Below are 19,813 nucleotides of genomic sequence, written 5' to 3'. Positions count from 1 at the left end.
GACCAGGAGATCCCGCGACTTTGTGGAGCCATGGATAGGGAGTGCATGGAGAAGGAGGTAGGGGGAAAAGTGCAGCCAGAAACGCAATAGGCTATTGGTGAGGAGCCGGTATAGGGGCTGCAGCCTGGCGCACTCTAAATAAACGTGCGCCAGGGTCTCCACTTTGTTGGGTGTAGCGGGGTGGTCCCGTGCTCCTGCCCTGTGGGGCTTGAAGCAGCCCAGGAGAGGGCTGGGGCTGGGGCAAGGAGCCTGGGCTGATTGGGGGAAGCAGGCTCAGCTGTGGCCATGCTCCAGTCAGGCCCAGCTGGCCCCTAAAAGAGGCTGTGAGCCAGGAGCCCAGTCAGTCTCCCTCTGTTTGTAGCGAGAGAAGGGCCTGGCTGCAGGGACCTAAGCAAGACACCTAGATTGGGAGCAGGGCTGGGGAAGGGCCAGAGGAGCTGGGACCTCTGGCCTGGAAAGCCCCAGGCTGCAGGCCTGACTATAGGCTGAATAGGTGCAGGGCTGCAATGGGGCGGTGCAGGGCTGCAATGGGGCAGCCCAGGGGGAAGCAGAGGCAGCAGGTCCAAACCCCTTTGCCTGTGATGAGTGGCTCATACTGCAGTCTGCCCCAGTGAACGGGGGCTGGATGGAGACTGGGCAGTAGCCAAGACTGAGGTGAAGTGGGGATAGTGGGTGGGGGTTCCCCTGGGAGGGGGAGACCCAGAACTGGGGGGGTACTGCCAGGGTAAAAGGGGTCCTGGGAGGGACAGGGGGCCAGCTGCGGTAAGGCAGATCACCGGCCTGCAGAGTGTGCTCTGACGGCTGGAGAGCTAATTCCCAAGACGACCAGCAGGAGGTGCCGCTGGGTGAGTCTGCCCCTGCTTACATTGGGGAAGAATGAACATGGTTTTTGTAAAGGAAAATCATGCCTCACGAATCTACTATAATTCTTTGAGGGAGTCAACGAGCATGTGGATAAAGGTAATCCCGTGGATATAGTATACTTAGATTTTCAGAAAACCTTTGAGAAGGTCTCTCCCCAAAGGCTCTGAAGCAAAATGGGATAAGATGGAAGGTCCTCTCTGGGTTAGGTAACTGGTTCAAAGACTAGAACGAAAGGGTCTGATTTTCAGAATGGAGAGAGGTAAATAGTGGTGTCCCCCTGGGGTCTGTACTGGGACCAGCACTGTTCAACATAGTCCTAAGTGATCTGGAAAAAGGGGTAAACAGTGAGGTGGCAACATTTGCAGATGATACAAACCAACTCAATTTAGTTACGTCCAAAAGAGAGTGCAAAGTGTCACAAAGGGATCTCACCAAACGGAGTGACTGGGCAGCAAAAAGGCAGATGAAATTCAATGTGGATCAATGCAAAGTAATGCACATGGGAAAACATGATCCCAATTCTACATCTAAACTGATGGGGTCTAAATTAGCTCTTACAACTTAAGAAAGAGATCTTGGAGTCACTGTGGATACTTCTCTGAAAACATCTACTCAATGTGCATTGGCAGTCAAAAAAGCCAACACAATGTTGGAAAGTCATTAGGAAAGGGATGGCTAGCGAGACAGAAATATAATATTGCCTGTCTATAAATCTGTGGTCTGCCCACATCTTGAATACTGGAGCTGGTCCCCCATCTCAAAAAGATATATCGGAATTGGGAAAGGCACAGAAAAGGGCAACCAAAATGATTGGGGTATGGAACAGCTTCCATGTGAGGTGAGATTAGTAAGACTGAGGGGAGTTTTCAGCTTGGAAAAGAGATGACTAAGGGGGGGCTAGGATAGAGGTCTATAAAATGACGACGGGTTTGGAGAAAGTAAATAAGGAAGTATCAGAGGGGTAGCCGTGTTAGTCTGGATCTGTAAGGAAGTGCTATTTACTCCTCATAACCCAAGAACTGGGGTCACCCGATGAAATGAATAGACAGCAGGTTTAAAATAAACCAAAGGAAGTATTTTTTCACCCAACACACAGTCAACCTGGGGAAACTTTGCCAGAGGATGCTGTGAGGGCCAAGACTATAACAGGGTCCACCAAAGAACTAGATAAGTTGATGGAGGATGGGTCCATCATTGGCTATTAGCCAGGATGGGCAGGGATACAAAACCATGCTCTTGAAGTGTCCCCAGCCTCTGTTTGCCGGAAGCTGGGAATGGGCGACGGGATGGATTGCTTGATGATTCCCTGTTCTGTCAATTCCCTCGCGGGCACCTGGCATTGGCCACTGTGGGAGGATAGGATTCTGGGCTGGCTGGACCATTGGTCTGATCCAGTATGGCTGTTCTTATGACCAATAGAGGGCAGTCCCCACCAGCAATATTTATAGTTGGTGCACTGAAAGGGCTAACTTTCCAAAGCTGACCCAAATGATTAGTGAAAGTGTTTTGGAGAAAAACACTAAACAGAAGAATGTAAATGAAAATTGGGAGCTATTGTTTAAGGAGCTTGTTAGATGGGGCATAAGCCCCATTGCCTAATTAGCTGAGCTTGCAATGGCCTTCCACTCAACTCGCTGACATTTCTCCGTCTGCAAATGTGGTACCCATTTTAAAACCTAGATCCAATCAATTACAACATGTCCGGGAAGATTCTAGGCATCAATGATCTGATTATTGGGTTGATGGTGGTAAACAAGAGATTCCCATAAGGCTCCCTCCCTCCCTCTTCCCAAGAGCCACCCTCATCCTCTCTCCCCTTTCTGCTCCCACATCCTCTGCAAATTTTCAAAGACAGATGCCTCGTGATGGCCTTTGCTCTTGGGGAAGTTGCCTAGTGGTCAGGATTTTGGTCCTTTGGGATGGAAGGATGCAGCAGATGGCGGGGGAGCCCAGGGCCTCCCATGGGCTCTGACCCAGGCCACTCTGAGGACCACACTTCCTGCCACCTCACTATTGTCCAAAGTTTGCAGTTTGTCACAGGAAGCTCTGAACGGTATCAGCTCACTGCTTGGCACCTCTTTGCAGCCAGGTATGGCAAGGCAACTCTCTTCTTCTTGGGATGGCAGCTGTGTCTGTTACGCTGACAGATCTGGGTCAGTGACTTGTCAGTGGGTGGGATTGAACTGGGAACAGGAGCTTAGTGTGTGGGCCTCCACAGCATGAACTGAAAGCCACCTGGCTGTTAGCTAAGACTGTAGAAAAGACTCATTTTCTCTCTCCCTCTAAGTGATCTCGGTGCCACTAGCTGGGACACCCCACCACCCCCTGGAGGTGTGTGGGTTACGTACTTCCCCTAGCGGAGGAAGCGCATCCTGAGCTTCGGAGAGTTCCCTGCTGTAATCCCGGACGACCCCTGTAACGATGCGACCACTGGCGGGACACTGCTGAGAGTATCAATTCAGGACAAATTGCTTGGAGCAGGGCAGTCACAGCCCGAGGCTGGGTGCCCTTTACTATTCAAGCACGTCACAGCAGCCATGCAGAGAGGACTTTGGTTTTACCCCACTGGCCAATCGGACGTCATACAAGCAATTCCCTCAGCTATTCCAGTTCCCTTCTATCACCACCAGCCCCGCTCCTTATGGGGATGAATGGTTATGAAAACCAATACCCCAGTAAAAGAAAACGGGTTCTCTCAAAGGATCCCAAAGGACCAAAGCCCAGATGCTGGTCAATAGACAAGTCAGATCTTACCCACAAATCACGCTCTTGCAAATCCTTTAGCGTTGTTATGGAAAAATCGATCCACCTGTTGTGTTTTCAATCAGAGCTGTCTGAGGTGGGAGGGATAGCTCAGTGGTTTGAGCATTGGCCTGCTTAAACCCAGGGTTGTGAGTTCAATCCTTGAGGAGGCCACTTAGGGATCTGGGGCAAAAACTGGTCCTGCTAGTGAAGGCAGGGGGCTGGACTCGATGACCTTTTGAGGTCCCTTCCAGTTCTAGGAGATGGGAGGCCTTTTATTGATTAGAAGCACGCAGGGGAGAACCGTTATGGAAACGGCCTCCCGAAAGCTGGTTACAGACAGCCTTATAAAGCTTAAAACCACAATCAGAATATGCAAGTTACATCATTTCCTTATTATTTTCCTAAAAAAATATTGCAAAGTTAATGCTGATTGGAGCAGGAGTAAATTTATTCCATATTAGGCTTTTCCTGTTCTTACTTATCTGTTCTATGCGGTTACGTGTTGACAGTAGGGGATATTACAAAATTGTTTTTCAGTCAGGGACTGTTAGGACTTTCCACTGTCTCCTCTGTGCCCCCCTACTTGGCTTGTCTGGCCGGCCCTGGCAGCCTGACATGAGGCCTGGGCCTACAAGGCCTTGGATAACACTGGATTTTCCCTTACAACATCTAAAATATAAAGGTTTATTCATAAAAAGAAAGAAATATAGATGAGAGTTAAAATTTTTAAAGGAATCAATTACACACAGTAATGGCAAAGTTCTTGGTTCAGGCTTGTAGCAGTGATGGAATAAAGGTTCAAATCAAGTCTCTGGAGTCCATCCACAGCTGGGATGGGCCATTCAGTCCTTTGTATAGAGCTTCAGTTTGTAGCAAAGTCCCTCCAGAGGTATTAAGCAGGATTGAAGACAAGATGGAGATGAGGCATCAGCCTTTTCTAGCCTCTTGCCATGTGGTCTTTGCTTTCTTTGTGCTAAGGACACTCTGTCCATCACATGGCATAGAAACACCTTAGAGTTCTGTCCATAGGCAGGTCCCTGCAGACCTTGTTGAGTCACAAGGCGTATCTGCCTTCTCTCAATGGGTCGATTGTATAGCTGATGATCCTTAATGGGCCATTAAGCAGGCTAGGCAGAACTGACACCAACTTATCTCGGGTGTTCCCCAGAAGCAGAGCACAAGTTTGAAATACAGGCAGCATAGAGCCAATATTCATAACGTCAACAACAAAAATGATACACATCTAGAGATAGCATCATTATAATAAGCCAATCAGAACCTCTCCATAGACCTCTTACACGACAACCTTTCTACAATATTGGCTGCAAATATAGAACAGCGGTCGCAACGGTGATCTATACAGTTACAGATTATGTCAATAATGTCACAGGAGGTGACACGGCATCAGTGAGACTGATACTGGAATACTGCCTCCAATTTTGGTGTCCTCATTTGAAAAAGATGGTGTGAAATTGGAGCTGGGGCAGCAAAGAGCCACCAAAGGTTCTGAGGGCTGGAGAAAAATGCCTTCTAGTGAGCTACTGAAAGAGCTCAACCTGTTTAGCTTATCAAAAGAAGATTGAAAGGTGACTTCATTGAAGTGCTGAAGTGCCTTAATGGAGAGAAAAGATTGGGCATTAAAGGTCTCTTTAATTGAGCAGACAAAGGCATAACAAGACCCAATGGCTGGAAGATAAAAAGAGACAAATTCATATTACAAATAAGGCACAAATAGTCAACAGCGAGGATGATTCATCACAGGAACAAGCTACCAAGGAAAGTGGTGGATTCTCCATCTCCTGATGTCATTTCATGAAGACTAGATGCCTTTCTGGAATGTGTTTGCCCCAAAAGTAGCTCTTGTGTCATACAGGAGGCCTGTGATATGCGGGGGGTCAGATTAGATGCTCTAATGGTCTCTTCTGGCCATAAAGTCGACTAATTTCTGACAAACTGTAGCATTGGGAGCAGCGTCTGATGTTTCCCTGTCTAGCCGGCTTGCTGCCTAGAACGAACGCTCCTTGAGTGGGGTGACCACAGGGAGTAGCTCAAACCTCCAAAGTGCCTGGCCAGGGGCAGGACATTGGCACAGCAAGGGCGGGAGGGTGGCAGTGACACGACAAAGGCCTTTTGCAGGACCTCAGACTATTGGTCCAAGGTGGTGGGGAGGTGGTGACCTCACAGAGAGATGCTGACATCAGCCAGGCAGGACAGGGGCGAGGGGCCAGGGAAACCTCAGAGACCCCTGTGGCTTTGCTTCAGCAAGTCTCCTTCTCCTGGTCTCTCTTTGAGGACTGAGAGAGTATTCGGGTTCATGGACGTGAGCGCCAGGAGGAACCTCTTTCGAGTTTTCTCCTTCCCTTTGAGTGATTTTACTAGAAAACAGCCGTCCCTGTTTAGAAGGTAAGAGCCTCCTTTCTCAGCCTTAGTTTCTCCCTCTTTCAAGTAGGGATAATAATGATCCGTTCCTACCTACCTCACGGTGCATGGAGGCAGGGCCGGCTCTAGGTTTTTTGCTGTCCCAAGCAAAAAAAATTTTGGCTGCCCCCACCCCAGCCCTGGGCTCCCCCCTGGACCTCCCTGCCACCCCAGACCTGGGCTCTGCTCCCTCCACCCACACCCCCTGCCATCCCAGCCTTGGGCTCTCCACTCCCAACCCGCACCCCTCTGCCATCCCAGCCCTGGGCTCTCCCCCCCACCCCTGCCATCCCAGCCCTGGACTCTCCCCACCCCTGCACTCTCCTTCCACCCCAGCCTTGGGCTCTTCCCCCCCCCCTGCACTCTCCTGCCACCCCAGCCCTGGGTCACTGGTAACTTGCTCCCAGGGTGGGTCATTCAGCAGGGATTTTGGATGTGCACAGAACACAGACAGGACTGGTTCCCATATGGTTACAGAGCTGCAGTAAAGTGGAACAATTTTCAGCTTGTGTGATTGGAGGAGATCTGGATGCATATTATAAGACTGTCTTACCTAAAAGAGGAAAAGTTGAGGTGCCTTTTTTATTCTTTTGTTACATTCTTTCTTTCTCTGGGGAATTTGCCAATGCAATATCACTGTCTTCCTTAAATAAATAAAACAAAAACAAACAAAAAGTCAATGGCTGTTGAAAATTGCAATTCCAGTCCTAATAACCACTGGGAAGCATTTCTTGCTCAATTTTATCCTACTTTTTCTACAGCAAACGACAGTGGATCAGCATATTTGATTTGGGAGAAATGAAGTAACAGCTGCCCAAACTGAGCTGGAGCACTCCTGAATGCTGAGGTGTTCAAATCTGGAAGGCAGGCGCTAGATTCCCTTTCTGAACATTAGCTAAATCTGGAAAGGAAAAGTCAATTTCTGTTTCCACGGCTCAGGAGTGGAAATCCTCCTACGTGCCTGGTGCTGTATCTAGAGCTGCCCAGGTCCAGCAGAGCCTCCCCTCCCTCACTTTTCATTTTAAATTCTAGTGGGATCCACGTACCTCCCTTGCCGGCTTCAGCTAGAGAGGGGGCCTGTCCATTTAGTCCCCCCAATTCCTTCTTTGGGGGCTGCCAGGTGAGGTCACACCAGTATCCCTCAGCCCGTCCGGGGATGTCTTCTGCAGGGGATGTCTGGGGCAAAGCTTTCTAGTCCAAAACGTTGGTGGCTGGAGGGGGGCGCCATTTTCAGCAGTTTAATGTTTGGTGCTGCAGTGAGTGACTGCTGGGTGGAGTGATATAGTGACCCCTGGGGCTTTGAATGAGGCTTTATACTTGGGGGGGGTGAGGGGGCAAGTGGGGAGCGGGTTGGCAAGTGGCGGGTGGGCACAGAGGTGAGCAGTGAGCCAGCAGGGGCTCTAGGGGTGGGCATGGGGGTACCTGGCAGGGGAGGAGGAGGTGAAAGGAGGTGAGTGGTGGGTGGGGACTGACTAGCAGGAGATGCATCAGGCCAGCGGGGGCTAGGGGTGAAGAGGGGTGTGATGGTGTGAGATGGTCACCCCTATGGGGCCGTTTCTTCGCCCTCCACCCCAAACCTTCCTTTTCGGCCCACCGCGGTTGCGGTGGCGGCGGGGCAGCTCCTGGGGGCGGGGCTCTGGCACCGGCCAGGGGCGGGGCCGCTCCTGGGGGCGGGGCTCTGGCACAACCCAGGGGCGGGGCAGCTCCTGGGGGCGGGGCAGCTCCTGGGGGGGGGGCTCTGGCACAGCCCAGGGGCGGGGCAGCTCCTGGGGGCGGGGCTCTGGTGCAGAGCGGGGGCGGGGCAGCTCCTGGGGGCGGGGCTCTAGCACAGCCCAGGGGCGGGGCAGCTCCTGGGGGCGGGGCTCTGGCACATTGTGACGCAGGAGCCCGGGCCCAGCAGCTGCTCCCTGGTGGCCACGTGCTGCCAGCAGCGCTGGAGCCGCCCGGGCCGGAGCGGAGCCGCTGTTCTCAGCTGCAGCAGGAGCTGCCCCCGGCCCCGCTGGGCTCCAGGTGGGGACAGAGCCTGGGGCCTGGGGCTCCCCTGGGTGCGGCTGGCGGGGCGGGAGGGGAGAGGCCGGAGCTGCAGGCGGGGAAGGGCGATGGAGCAGGCGGGGGTTGATCGGTCTCTGGGCACCAGGGGAGCCCCGGGGCAGAGTGTGTGTGTGAGTGTCCCGGGCCCAGGCGTGCGCATGGGGGGAGCCCCGGCACCCCAATGCCCTGAGCCCCGGCTGGGGAGGCTGCTCCCCCCTCCCGTGGGGGCTCCGGGGGGGGGAGGCTGCGGCGGCTGCAGGCGGGTGCTCAGCCCCCCCCTCCCCCCGGGAATGACCCGCTGCCGGCAGCTTATGGTGCCTCCTCCGCTGAGCTTTTCCCCGGGGGCGGCCTGGGTGCAGCTGCGATCAGCTGTTTGCTGGGCAGGCTCCGCTCCGCTGCTCCCCCCCCCCGCTCCTGGGGGGCTGAGTGACCCCCCCCAAACAGCCCCAGGGGTCGGTGGGGGGGCGGGGCCAGCAGCAGCAGAGCCCCCCCCGCTCCCCTGGGGCTGCCCCGCCCCGCTCGGGCTGGGGGTCTGCCAGGGCCCCCGCGTGAATCGCTGCTCCCTGCCCGCCAGGCTCGGCTCCGGCCACAGCAACAGCGGGTGCCCTGGGGAGCCCAGCTGGGCTGGGGCGGGGGCAGGTTGGGGGGAGGAGAAGCTCCAGATACCGGCAGAAGCTGCTGGGGGGAGAGGAGCCGAGCTGGCGCGGGGGGGGAGGAGAAGCCCCGGGCCCCTGCAGGAGCTGCAGTGGGGGGGGGCGATGGAGGGGGCGAGGAGCCACCCTGGGGCAGGGAGGAGAACCCCGGACCCTGGCAGAAGATGTGGGGCTGAAGTCCCCAGCTCGGGAGCCCCAGCCACCTTAGTGGCAGAAGTTGCAGGGCTGAAGCCCTGACCCCCCTCTGTGTGGAGCTGGCCTGAGCCCCTCTCGCTCCCATCCCCCGTGTGGAGCTGGCTCCCGCTCTCCAGCTGCAGAGAAATTCAGCCCAACTCTCCCCATGTTGGTATCTCCATTCTCCCCCCCCCATCACCCAGCCATGGATGGATTTAGCCCAGGAGGCAGGGTCAGTGTTGGCCCCATTGGGTAGGTGGGATCTAGGGCAGAAAGAGGTGAAGTGACTTTCCCAAGGCTGAGCAGGGAGTCTGTGGCAGAGCAGAGACTCAAACCCAGAACACCTGAGCCTGAGTCCTGTGCCTTAACCACTAGGCAACCTTCCCCCTGAAGGAGAGGGAACCTCCTCTGCCCCTTTGTGTGGGTGGGTGGGAGCAGCCACTAGACAGAGCTGCCAGGAGGTGGGGAGGGGGCTGGGGGTGATTAGGGGTTGGGGGTCTCTGGAGGGAGTGGTCAGGGGAGAAGGATCAGGGGTTGGATGGGTTGAGGTTTGGGGGTGCCTGGGGGTGGAGCAGGGTCGGGGCAGGCAGGCTGCAGAGGGAGTTGGATGGGTCGGGAGTTCTTGGGGTCCTGTCAGGGGCGGTGGAGCGGGGTCGGGGCAGGCAGGGAGCAGAGGGAGTTGGATGGGTCGGGAGTTCTGGGGTCCTGTCGGGGCAGGGAGCAGTTGGATGGGGCGTGGGAGTCCCGGGGTCTGTCTGGGGTGGGGTGTGGATAAAGGGTCAGGGGGATGGGTAAGATCCTAGGAAGGCAGTTACAGTGGGGGGGGTCTCAGGAGGGGGCAGTCAGAGGACAAGGAGTGGGGGGGTTGGGGATTCTGAGGGGGGCAGAAAGTGGGAGGCAGTGGATGGGGTCGGGCTAGGGCGGGACTCCCTGGGTGCACACCCTAATGAAATGTGCCACACACGCCTATGGTCACAGGGGTGAGCTACTCGCATCCTTTTCCTGTTTGTGCCTTTTCTTTCCATCTCAAGACCTGAGAACAATTCTCCCTGGTTCTTCCCCTTCTCTCTCCCCTCCCCACATGTGGCTAGAAAATCCAAGGAGAGTCCCTCATTTTCCCTAAAATTATTGACTCTCTAGTCTCTCATTTTCCCTATTTTCTCCATAATTCTTAAATTCTCCTCAGCTTTGGGATGTGAACCCAACACGTTTATCTGCAGCAATTTGTCCTTGGGTAGGTGGAATTTGCTGTCCTGTGTCACTCCCCCAGCGTGGGTGGTGGTTAGTAGATGCTGGCTGGGGAAGCCCGCAGACACGGCTGCCTCTGGGGGAGAGATAGGGGGGGCCGATCTCTGCCAGCGACAGGACATGGCCGCACAGGAGGGGAAGGGAGGAGCCAGTGTCCCTATGGAGCCTGCCCAGCCCCTTTGGTTCTGCTCCTTTCCAGCATTTTGTTCAGAGACTTTATTACTGGGGAGGCTGAAAAATCTCCCTGTGGGCTTAGCCTGGCAGGAGGGGCCAGGTCTCCCCTGCAATAAAGAGCTGGAGCATGTTCCCAGCATGGCAGAGCCTAGGCTGTGTCTCTGCAGGGAAAGATCCTGGGGGAATCGTGATGTGACATGAACTAAACCCTGTTCTGAAACCTCCACAACTGCCCTTCTCGCCCTGCCAGGCTGCAGGATGTCGTCCATGTTTCGCTCCAGCTCATCCCATCCTCCCATGGGACAGGGAAGGGAAACGGCTGCAGTGGAGCCAGTTCAGGTAGGGATTATCGGGGGGTTGCTGGTGGGTTCCTGCTGGAGGGGAGGGACAACAAACGCACCGGAGGTGGGAGGCTTGGGCAGTCTGGTTTGGAGGTTGGAGTTTGCCAAAAAATTCCCAGGGTGGAGAATGGGAGGAGGCCAGGGTGTAGCAAACCTGTTGGGACTTGTTCAATATGCAGCTTCCATTCTAGGAACAGACCCATGAGGTTAGAGGGTGGAAATGCTCTAATTTGTGGAACAGGAAACAACCCCCCTAGGTGGGGCTAGGAAAATGGGCCAGACTCCCAGGGCTGGAGCCCGACCTGATTAACCAGTGGCTGCTGTGAGATGTGAGGGGCACCCACCAGGGAGGCTTAGGGGGGGTTCTTAACCTTTTTCTTTCTAAGGCCCCCAATGTGCTATAAAAACTCCATGGCCCTGCATGTGCCTGGTTCTCTGCATATAAAAGCCAGGGCTGGCGTTAGGGGGCGGCAACCAGGGCAGTTGCCTGGGGCCCCATGTGACAGGCCCCCCCGCAAAGCTAATTGCTCAAGCTTTGGCTTCAGCCCCTGGTGGCAGGGCTCATGGCCCCAGGCTTCAGCCCCAGGCAGGGAGGTTTGGGCTTTCTGCCCTGGGCCCAAGCAAGTCTGACACGGGCCCTGCTTGGAGGCCCCCCTGAAACCTGCTCGCAGCCCCCCCAGAGGCCCAGGGACCCCTAGCTGAGAACCACGGCCTTAGGGGATGTGCCCCTCCCCCATACCGGGCTCCAGGGCTGGGCTTAGAGAAAATGGCACCTTGGGTGAACTTGTATTTTGGTTCCCCCCATCCCCTGTGGCCCTCACGGGCTCCCCACCATCATGTCCAGACCCCGATGCCTCCCTCTAGTGCTTAATTTTATTGAAAGAGGCGCCAGAGCTCAGCCCTGGCACAAATTCAGCACTGGCTGGGCGGCCTCACAGCAGCGGCTGCTGGCCGAGCGCCCAGCTCTGAAGGCCATGCCACCGCCAGCAGCAGCGCAGAAGTGAGGGTGGCCTGGTGTGTGGTGTATTGTGCAGCCTTTTATTTTATGTAAAGTGCAGTTTGTAATGTGGCATTTCACCCCCGCGGGGTCGGCTCTGGTGGCGACAGTTTCAAGCTTAACAGAGTGAAAGTCGCCTCTGCTACTTGCTTCAAACGTACAGTCTCTAGGAACACACAGAGACCAAGGGTAGTGACCACACAGACATTCACAAGCACAAGGTCTAGTTGGTTTTACAAGTTTTATTAAAGTTACAGTTAAGGTTATGACGCCCCAAGTGCAGATAAATTCTATAAAGACCTGTGCAAAAGTTACAACTCTAGTTCTACTCACACCCTGAACAGTAGTATTAGGGTCTGATGTGTCTCTCATGGATTGACCATCAGTAGAGGGATGGTTCCTGCTGGAGTTTCCCACAGGGAGCTCAATTTTCCCGCTCTGGGGACCCCCTTTATATAATGTGATTCTGATTATACCTCATTAGCATAGACACACGACCTGTATCCTGTGGTTAAGGCACATTTGGAAACAGAGGAGCCTTTCCAGAATTTTTTTATTTAAAATTAATCTTCTGGCTAATTTTTCACCCTGTTACCACTTGGTACCTCTTTTCCCATCATCTTAGGGCATCGGGTTATTCCTCGGCCGTTTACTTATGTCAGCACACAGGAGGCTCCTGGGAGCAGCTTGGCCGGGGCAGCTCCAAGTGGGGGGTGGGGGCAGGGCTGCAGGAACAGTTGCAGGGGAGGCAGCTGAAGAGAAGTGGGGGGAGGAGAGACAGGACACCCCTGCTGGAGGAACCCCCTCAGCAAAGCCCCCCTGGACCGTCATGTCGTCTGCTCCCCACTAAGTCTGGCCCCGTCCAGCTCTTCACAATGAGAACAGCGCTGGGCTCCCTGCCAGCGAGCTCTCCCTGCACCCTGCCAGGGCCTCCATCTCCTGTGTCCGTCTGTGGCTAGTGGGGGGGGGACGGGTCTGCTGGGAGAGACAAGGGGCTCTCGCTTCGTCCCCTCCCCCTGGCGTTTCCTGGATGCTCTGAGTGGGGTGTGGGGGGGACTCTGACTGTGAGCCACCCAGAGCTTCCATTTGATGGGCTCCTCTCCCCCATGAGTGTGGGGCTGTGAGTGGGGCAGCAGGTACTGAGTGATGGGCTCTTGCTCTTTCAGGGGCCGGTGACCTTCGAGGAGGTGGCTGTGTATTTCACCAGGGGAGAGTGGGCTCTGCTGGACCCCGCTCAGAGAGCCCTCTACAGGGATGTCATGCAGGAGAACTATGAGACGGTGACCTCGCTGGGTAAGGAGTCCTGTCCCCTGGGTTATTAGAAGTTGTGGGGTCTCTAAAGAACCTGAGTAGTAATAACTTTATACCTTCATTTGTCATAAAAGTTTTGACAAGTTTCCTTGCCCCCTGTTTTTTGCCTCATCTCCCACCCACTAGAATAATTTTTAGACATTTGTCATCAGTCATTTTAAAATTGCATTTAATGCGTCGTTATTGGCTACATTAATAACTGTAGCTTTCATGCCTTTCCCTCATTTTAAGAGGAAAATATGCCTCCTGTAGAATTCTAAATTGAGTAAATAGGTGTTTGACTGATGCAGGGCTTGTGTGACAGTCAGATGAGCTCCTCTTTTGATAGAAGAGAGTATAATGTTGTCATTCAGGAGCCCAAAGGTGAAAGGAGAACAGAGCAATGTGAGAGGAGGAGAAGTGGGAGAGTAGATAATTCTGTTGTGCCTGGACGTGGGGAAGGTGTGAGCAGGGTTAGAGGTAAGATGCAGAAAGGAGGGATGAGGTAGTGAGAGACGAGGAGGGAACAGAAGATGCTCCCAAGGTGCTGGGAGGTGGTGCCGGCTGAGAGTAAAGGGAAGAAGGGGAGGGGAGTGTGGAGGAAGGGCACTCAGGAAGTGGGCTGGGTGGGTCAGTGGGAGGGAGGAGAGGTTTGGGGGTCCAGAGCTGTGGGGGATCCCAGACCTTTAACCCCGAATCCCTACCCAAGCCTTGTTCTAGATCCTACACTCCAGTTTTCTTTCTGATCAGTTTCCCTTATATACATGTTTTCCCCAAATATTATTTTAACTCTTGACCTCCCTCTCCCACTCATTACGCCCTCCCCATATAACCTCCCCATCTCTGTGCACAGAGACCCCGGCCACCGACCCTGACTCCTTGCTGCATCCTCCCTCCTATAGCAGGGCCACTACCCAGGCACAGATGGGCAATTTGTTGATGATGTCACAAGGTGGTGGTGTAGCCTGTACAGTTTTTACACCTATAAGATGACGTATTGGGGCACAACTCGCCCTTGTACATGGCTACGCAAAGTTAATTGAGAAGATGAAATTTGGTGAAACACACAGAAACTTGATTGAATGGAGACAGTTATAACTGAAATCATAGGCAAGGATCAATCTACATAATGTACCTGTCGCCGAATTGCTGCCGAATCCACGGGACCGGCGGACCTCCCGCAGGCAAGCCGCTGAAGGCTGCCTCACTGCCGCCCTCACAGAGACCTCCAGGGCAGCCCCTGCGGCTTGCCATCCCGGGCACGCGCTTGGATAGGCACTCACATGCCTCTCCTTTTTCACCAGTATGTGAGGATTGCAGCTTGTCCTCCACTGTGTTTGCTGGACTAACGTCCAGTTCCTGGGCTTTGCTTTCTCTCCAGGGGCTGTGAGCAGTGTGTGTGTGTGTGAGAGAGGTGGGAATTTTGGTGATACTTGTATGATGACAATACACACCTCAGTTTCCGTCTGTGGTTGGTATTGCTATGATTAGAACGAGCAGGAGACATGAGGTGTTTTATCACGTAGCTGTCATGGGGTGATATGAATGGGTCATTAAGGACAGGCTGGGACCAACCTACATCAATGGAATACCCGACAGAGACAAGGGAATGATTGTCACCTGTCCATGGGAGGATCTCCGCTTGGTTGAGTGAAGCACACATGGACTCGTTACATTTTTGGGAGCAGGAATAACTGGGCTCATAGATGCAAGGAGCTCTACTGGAGCAAAGACAAATGGACAGGTGCAGATAAAGGAAACCAAAGCGTTTTCTACAGCAGCCTGGCTCAAGGGCATTGGCCAATATGGACTATATTGTCATCTTCGCTTCCCTGTGCTAATCTAAGGACTCTCCGGTGCTGAGTTTCGGTTCACTAATGAACCCTGCCATGTTTTAACAGTCTGCCCAGTGCCACAGCAAAAACTTGCTCTGTGCATTGACTGAGGAACAGTCTCTGAACAGGAGTGTTGTTCAGCTGGGCCTGCTGGCAGAGCTCACAGGTTGAAGTAGGAGTGTTGAAGCCAGAGGCTTCCCAAGCACTGTTTAAAAGCCCAGGCATTGCACAGATCCCATGGATCCATGCCAGTGCCAGTGTGCCTAATGGGGAAAGGATATAAAACAAGACAAGGATCTAAATGCAAATTTTGCATGGTCCCCTCATCAGTGCTCATGGGAATCCCTGATCATTTCCAACGTGTATTAAAACCTTCCTTAAAAGCTCACCTCTTAGTTATCAGGTCATGTCAGTTGTTAGAGGCCTCCGCTTCCTGGTTCTTGTCACGCAGACAGCAAGCAGCAAAAGACCAGAAGTCGAAGCGCAGACAATGCCATGTTTATTGGGGTTAGTTTCTAAGCAAGCATATTCCGAAGCCCTTCACACCAGTCGGGCTTATCTCTATACTCCCATAGAGTCTGTTCCCCAGTGTTTCCTTCCCAGCTCTGATGCCGCAGAGCCTGGCCTGTGTTCCTGTTCCACGTTCCCCCCTGTTAACAAGCATGATTCCAATTTCCCTTCCCCCTCCTGTTTATAGAGTAATATTCTCAGCTATACGTTAACCAATCATTGTACTGGGATATAATTCTTAGCCTAAGAACAAGGCCTCAGGCTGTCACAGTAGGAGAAGGCCCTTACAAATACAAACAGTGATTTTGATTCTCTCTTTTCATACTCCTGTAAGTAGCTAAGTGATAAAAATACACCTAAGTTCTTAAACTATAGGCTTTACAGGCAGCCCTGAATATCTCTATTCTATCCCTTCCCCCATTCTGTGTCTGTCTTGTCTATTCAGATTGTAAATTCTTCAGGGCATGGCCCAGCTACTATTCTCTGTTGTACTTTGCCTAGCACAATGGGGACCCACTGTTAGTTCGTTCTTAGGCACGAAGGTAATGCATATGATTAACGACTCTCCTGCCACTTTGAGCCAAGGAAGCTGGCCTTGGGATGGTACTGCTTAAAAATGAGCCGGGGGTAAAACCATGGACTATTCCTTGTGACAAGTATCCCACAAATTCCACTCACCTCCCTTGTTTTCTTTGCCTGGAGTAGGGCTTCCAGATTCCAAACCTGATGTGACCTTGCAGCTGGAACGAGAGGAAGAGCCGTGGGTCCCAGATCTCCAGGGCTCTGAGAAAGAAGTGCTCCCGAGAGCTGCCTTCACAGGTAGGGACTTGGTTAAACCAACTCAAAAACTGTGTGTGAATTCAGGAAACATTTGGGATGCCCTACAAAGACCCTGTGAGCTCTCCAAGTTCAGGATTGTTCCCTGCAGATGTGGAATCATTAGGCAGATGTGACTCATGGCTTCCCACCTACATTCTAACAAATGGCAGCAGGTCCCTGCCCAATGTAGCTTTCCCCAGAGTGTTCTGGTGAGATGCGGACTAAAGCTGATCCTTTCCTCTCTCCTCTGGGGAAGGGTTTGGGGAAAACCAGCTCCTGATAGGTTTGATCTCTCCCACGTATATTTTGGTTTCTTCATCGCTTTTTCCATTCCTCTCTGACATTTCCTTTCTCTCCGGTGCAGGGAGTGACCTGTGTCTGGATTCGCTCAGTCTCCCATCGGGTGTTGGGATGGTGAGTGAGAATGAGGAGCAGAAACCCCATAAGGAAGATGCTGAGCAAGTAGAACCACATGGAACGTTGTCAGGAAGATCCAAAGGGAATGTTTCAGGGAGTTGTGCACTCCCAGAAAAAGAAACATCCTGTGAGACTCAGCAGAGGTCAGAAGAAAACTTAAGTAGCCTCTCAGACCTTATTCCACACGAGAGAATCAACTTTGAAGAGACACGCTACACGTGCCATGAGTGTGGGAAAAGCTTCAATGGGAGCTCAGACTTTCTCACTCATCACAGAATGCACATTCCTACATGTGCTCCGAATGCAGGAAAAGCTTCAGTCAGAGCTCTACCCTTATCACACACTGGAGAGAAACCCTACATGTGCTCTGAGTATGGGAAATGTTTCAATCAAAGCTCTGCCCTTATCACACATCGGAGAATCCACACAGGTGAGAAACCTTATGGATGCTCTGAGTGTGGGAAACAATTCATTGATAGTTCAACCCTCATCTCACATCAGCGAATTCACACAGGAGAGAGACCCTACACGTGCTGTGAGTGCGGGAAAAGCTTCAGTTGGAGCTCACACCTTATCAGGCATCAGAAAATACGCGTAAGAGAGAACTGTAATAAATGCCTTGACTAGGGCTGAGCAAGGATTTTTTTTTTAATCACATTTGCTAATTCCCACATAGTGATCTTTGCACCATCTTCACCGTGGTGTCTCAGCTCCCCCAGATGAGTTGCCTGCTTCTGCCTTTTCCAGCTCACCCTTCTTTGGGGTCAGTCCTATGATCTTTTCTATTGAGCTGTAGGAGTGTATGTCATAGAACCATAGAATATCAGGGTTGGAAGGGACCTCAGGAGGTATCTAGTCCCTATTGAAAGCAGGTCCAACCCCAACTAAATCAACCCAGCCAGGCTTTGTCAAGCCAGGCCTTAAAAATCTCTCAGGATGGAGATTCCACCACGTCCCTAGGCAACCCATTCCAGTGCTTCACCACCACCTTAGCAAAATTAGTTTCCTAATATCCAACCTAGATGGCTCCCACTGCAACTTGAGACCATTGCTCCTTGTTCTGTCATCTGCTACCACTGAGAACAGCCAAGCTCCATCAGCTGCAGGTGGGAGAGAGGTTTGATTCCCAACAAGCTACACTGAGGCAAAAACTACCTGTGTCTTCCATCCACAAGGGCGGTACATGGCGTTGGCTGCTCAGGTTAGTGATCTTGGGGTAAAAAGACAATTATAGTTGTAGTGCAGATGCAGCCCAGGTGCAGTGGTTGGCATTAGCTTTCCCCTTGACCTGACCTAAACTCCATCACTTTCCCTAGTCTAAACAAACCCTGAGTATCACGGTTATACTGTTCCCCCATTTCAAAGCCATTGTTAGTCATCGAGTTCTCCCTTGGGGAACAAATTGTTTCATTCTCAGTTGCTCTGATGTTGCTTCACATTGTGCTGAAGAGCAGATATTTTTACTACCATTTTCCTCATTTAAAATATATTGAACTATAACAAAGAGCAGGAACAGGGCAGGGATAGGGCAAAACATCATTTCACCCTCTGTAACAACAGAAGAAGATAGTGTAAGTCAGAGGGATTCCCTTATTCCCCATCACCATCCCAATCCCCCCAGTTGTTCAATTGGTTAGGTCAATATTTTTTTTTAGGGGCTGGGAAGATTTATACCCTAGTAAATGAATTGTAAATAAGAAAAATACCCATGCATTGGGCTCCCAAAGCCATTGTGGCCCAGGCGCTGCAGGAGGTCGCGCCTGAAGATATCTCCTTCCTAATCAGGTGCATGTTGCCTATTGTTTGGGAAATGCAATCCCTTTCTAGGTAGAGATGGGGAAAATGGAAGTGACTTTTCTCTTCAGCTCACCCTGGGAGATGCTGCAAATGTGTAGAAAATGGGATCCGTGTTGAATGTGCTATAGCTGCAGAAAGATACCTATTTTTAATAGAGACCTTAGATTTGTTGTCTTACAGGGATTCTAAGCCGCACCTGAATTTAGTCCCTAATTTAAATCTGTGCCCCCAGATTAAAGAAATAAAAGGGCATAGTTGAGGGAGGTGTACCTCACTGTCGCTACTGATCTGTTGTGTGGTTGGTGAAGAATTCTATGCCAGAGAAGTGTCAAATTACTCCAAGTAAGGTCAAAGATTTGACAAGAACTCAGGTAGAAATTGCAGGTACTAGTGGTTGATCTTCACCCTGAGATGGAAGCTATGGTGACCTGTGGCCCAGGTAAACTATTTTTAGAACCCGGCTCCCTAGTTAAGTGACATTGATCACACTCCTGGAGGCTGCCATGATTAAATTGGGCACAACTGTCTTTTACCATTTGGATCCAAAGTTTCATGAAGCACAAAGAGAAACAGCTGATTCCTTCAGAGCCATTCCATGCCTATGGGTCCCAATCTGGCTGCCTTGTTGGACAAGAAGCACTTCCCTGCTGGCCAAACAATGGTAGCCAATGGGGGAATGTATCAGATGCGAAGTTCAGACTGCAGGATACTTGAATGCTGAGTCCAGAGTCTCTGGTTTCGTCTCTTAAGTCAGGTCTACACTATCCGTCGGATCAGCGGGTAGTGATTGATCTATCGGGGGTTGATTTATCGTGTCTAGTCTAGATGTGATAAATCAATCCCTGAGCGCTCTCCCGTCGACTCTGGTACTCCAGCACCATGAGAGGCGCAAGCGGAGTCGACAGGGGAGCAGCAGCAGTCGACTCAGCGCTGTGAAGATGCCGAGGTAAGTCGACCTACGTACGTCGACTTCAGCTCTGCTATTCCCGTAGCTGAAGTTGTGTATCTTCGATCGATCCCCTCTCCTAGTGTAGACCTGTCCTTAGTTTTTCTCTTGAGTCTAATACATTTGTATCACGTCTCTGCCTCCTGCTTCTTTGAAAGGTTAGAAAGTGTGAAAATAGAGCACAGGTGGTTCTACTTCCTCAGCATCTTCCTGCTGGGTTTCTCCTCATTCTCACTCATGGTCCCATCACCCGATGGGAGACAGAGAGAATGAGACATAGGTCACACCCTGCACTTGAGAGAGAGGAAATCTATGCCATTACCTGGTTCCTAAACTGCAGCTACAGTTCCTACTCCGGGCGAATCCAAAGCCCGAGAGGTGCAGAGATCCAACCCCTTATTATCTTAGAAATGTTTTGTTCCCTTTTCTATTTTTTGTCTTTCTTTTTATGAAGTTGGCAACCTCCCAGCCTTTCTATTAGATTGGGATATAACAGTGTGGCTCGATGAGGGTGTGAACACCTCTGAAATCTACAAGGGGAAGATGCTAGGAAG

At 52.2% G+C, this 19,813-nt stretch overlaps 1 pseudogene; it reads left to right on the top strand.

Annotated features, from left to right (window-relative positions):
* The window catches only part of LOC120381549, a 177,524-nt pseudogene that overhangs the window by 71,842 nt on the left and 85,869 nt on the right, over positions 1–19,813 (top strand).

Source organism: Mauremys reevesii, linkage group 14, assembly GCF_016161935.1.
Source record: "Mauremys reevesii isolate NIE-2019 linkage group 14, ASM1616193v1, whole genome shotgun sequence".
Lineage (NCBI taxonomy): Eukaryota > Metazoa > Chordata > Testudines > Geoemydidae > Mauremys > Mauremys reevesii.
This window is presented reverse-complemented; position numbering and strand designations above follow the sequence as displayed.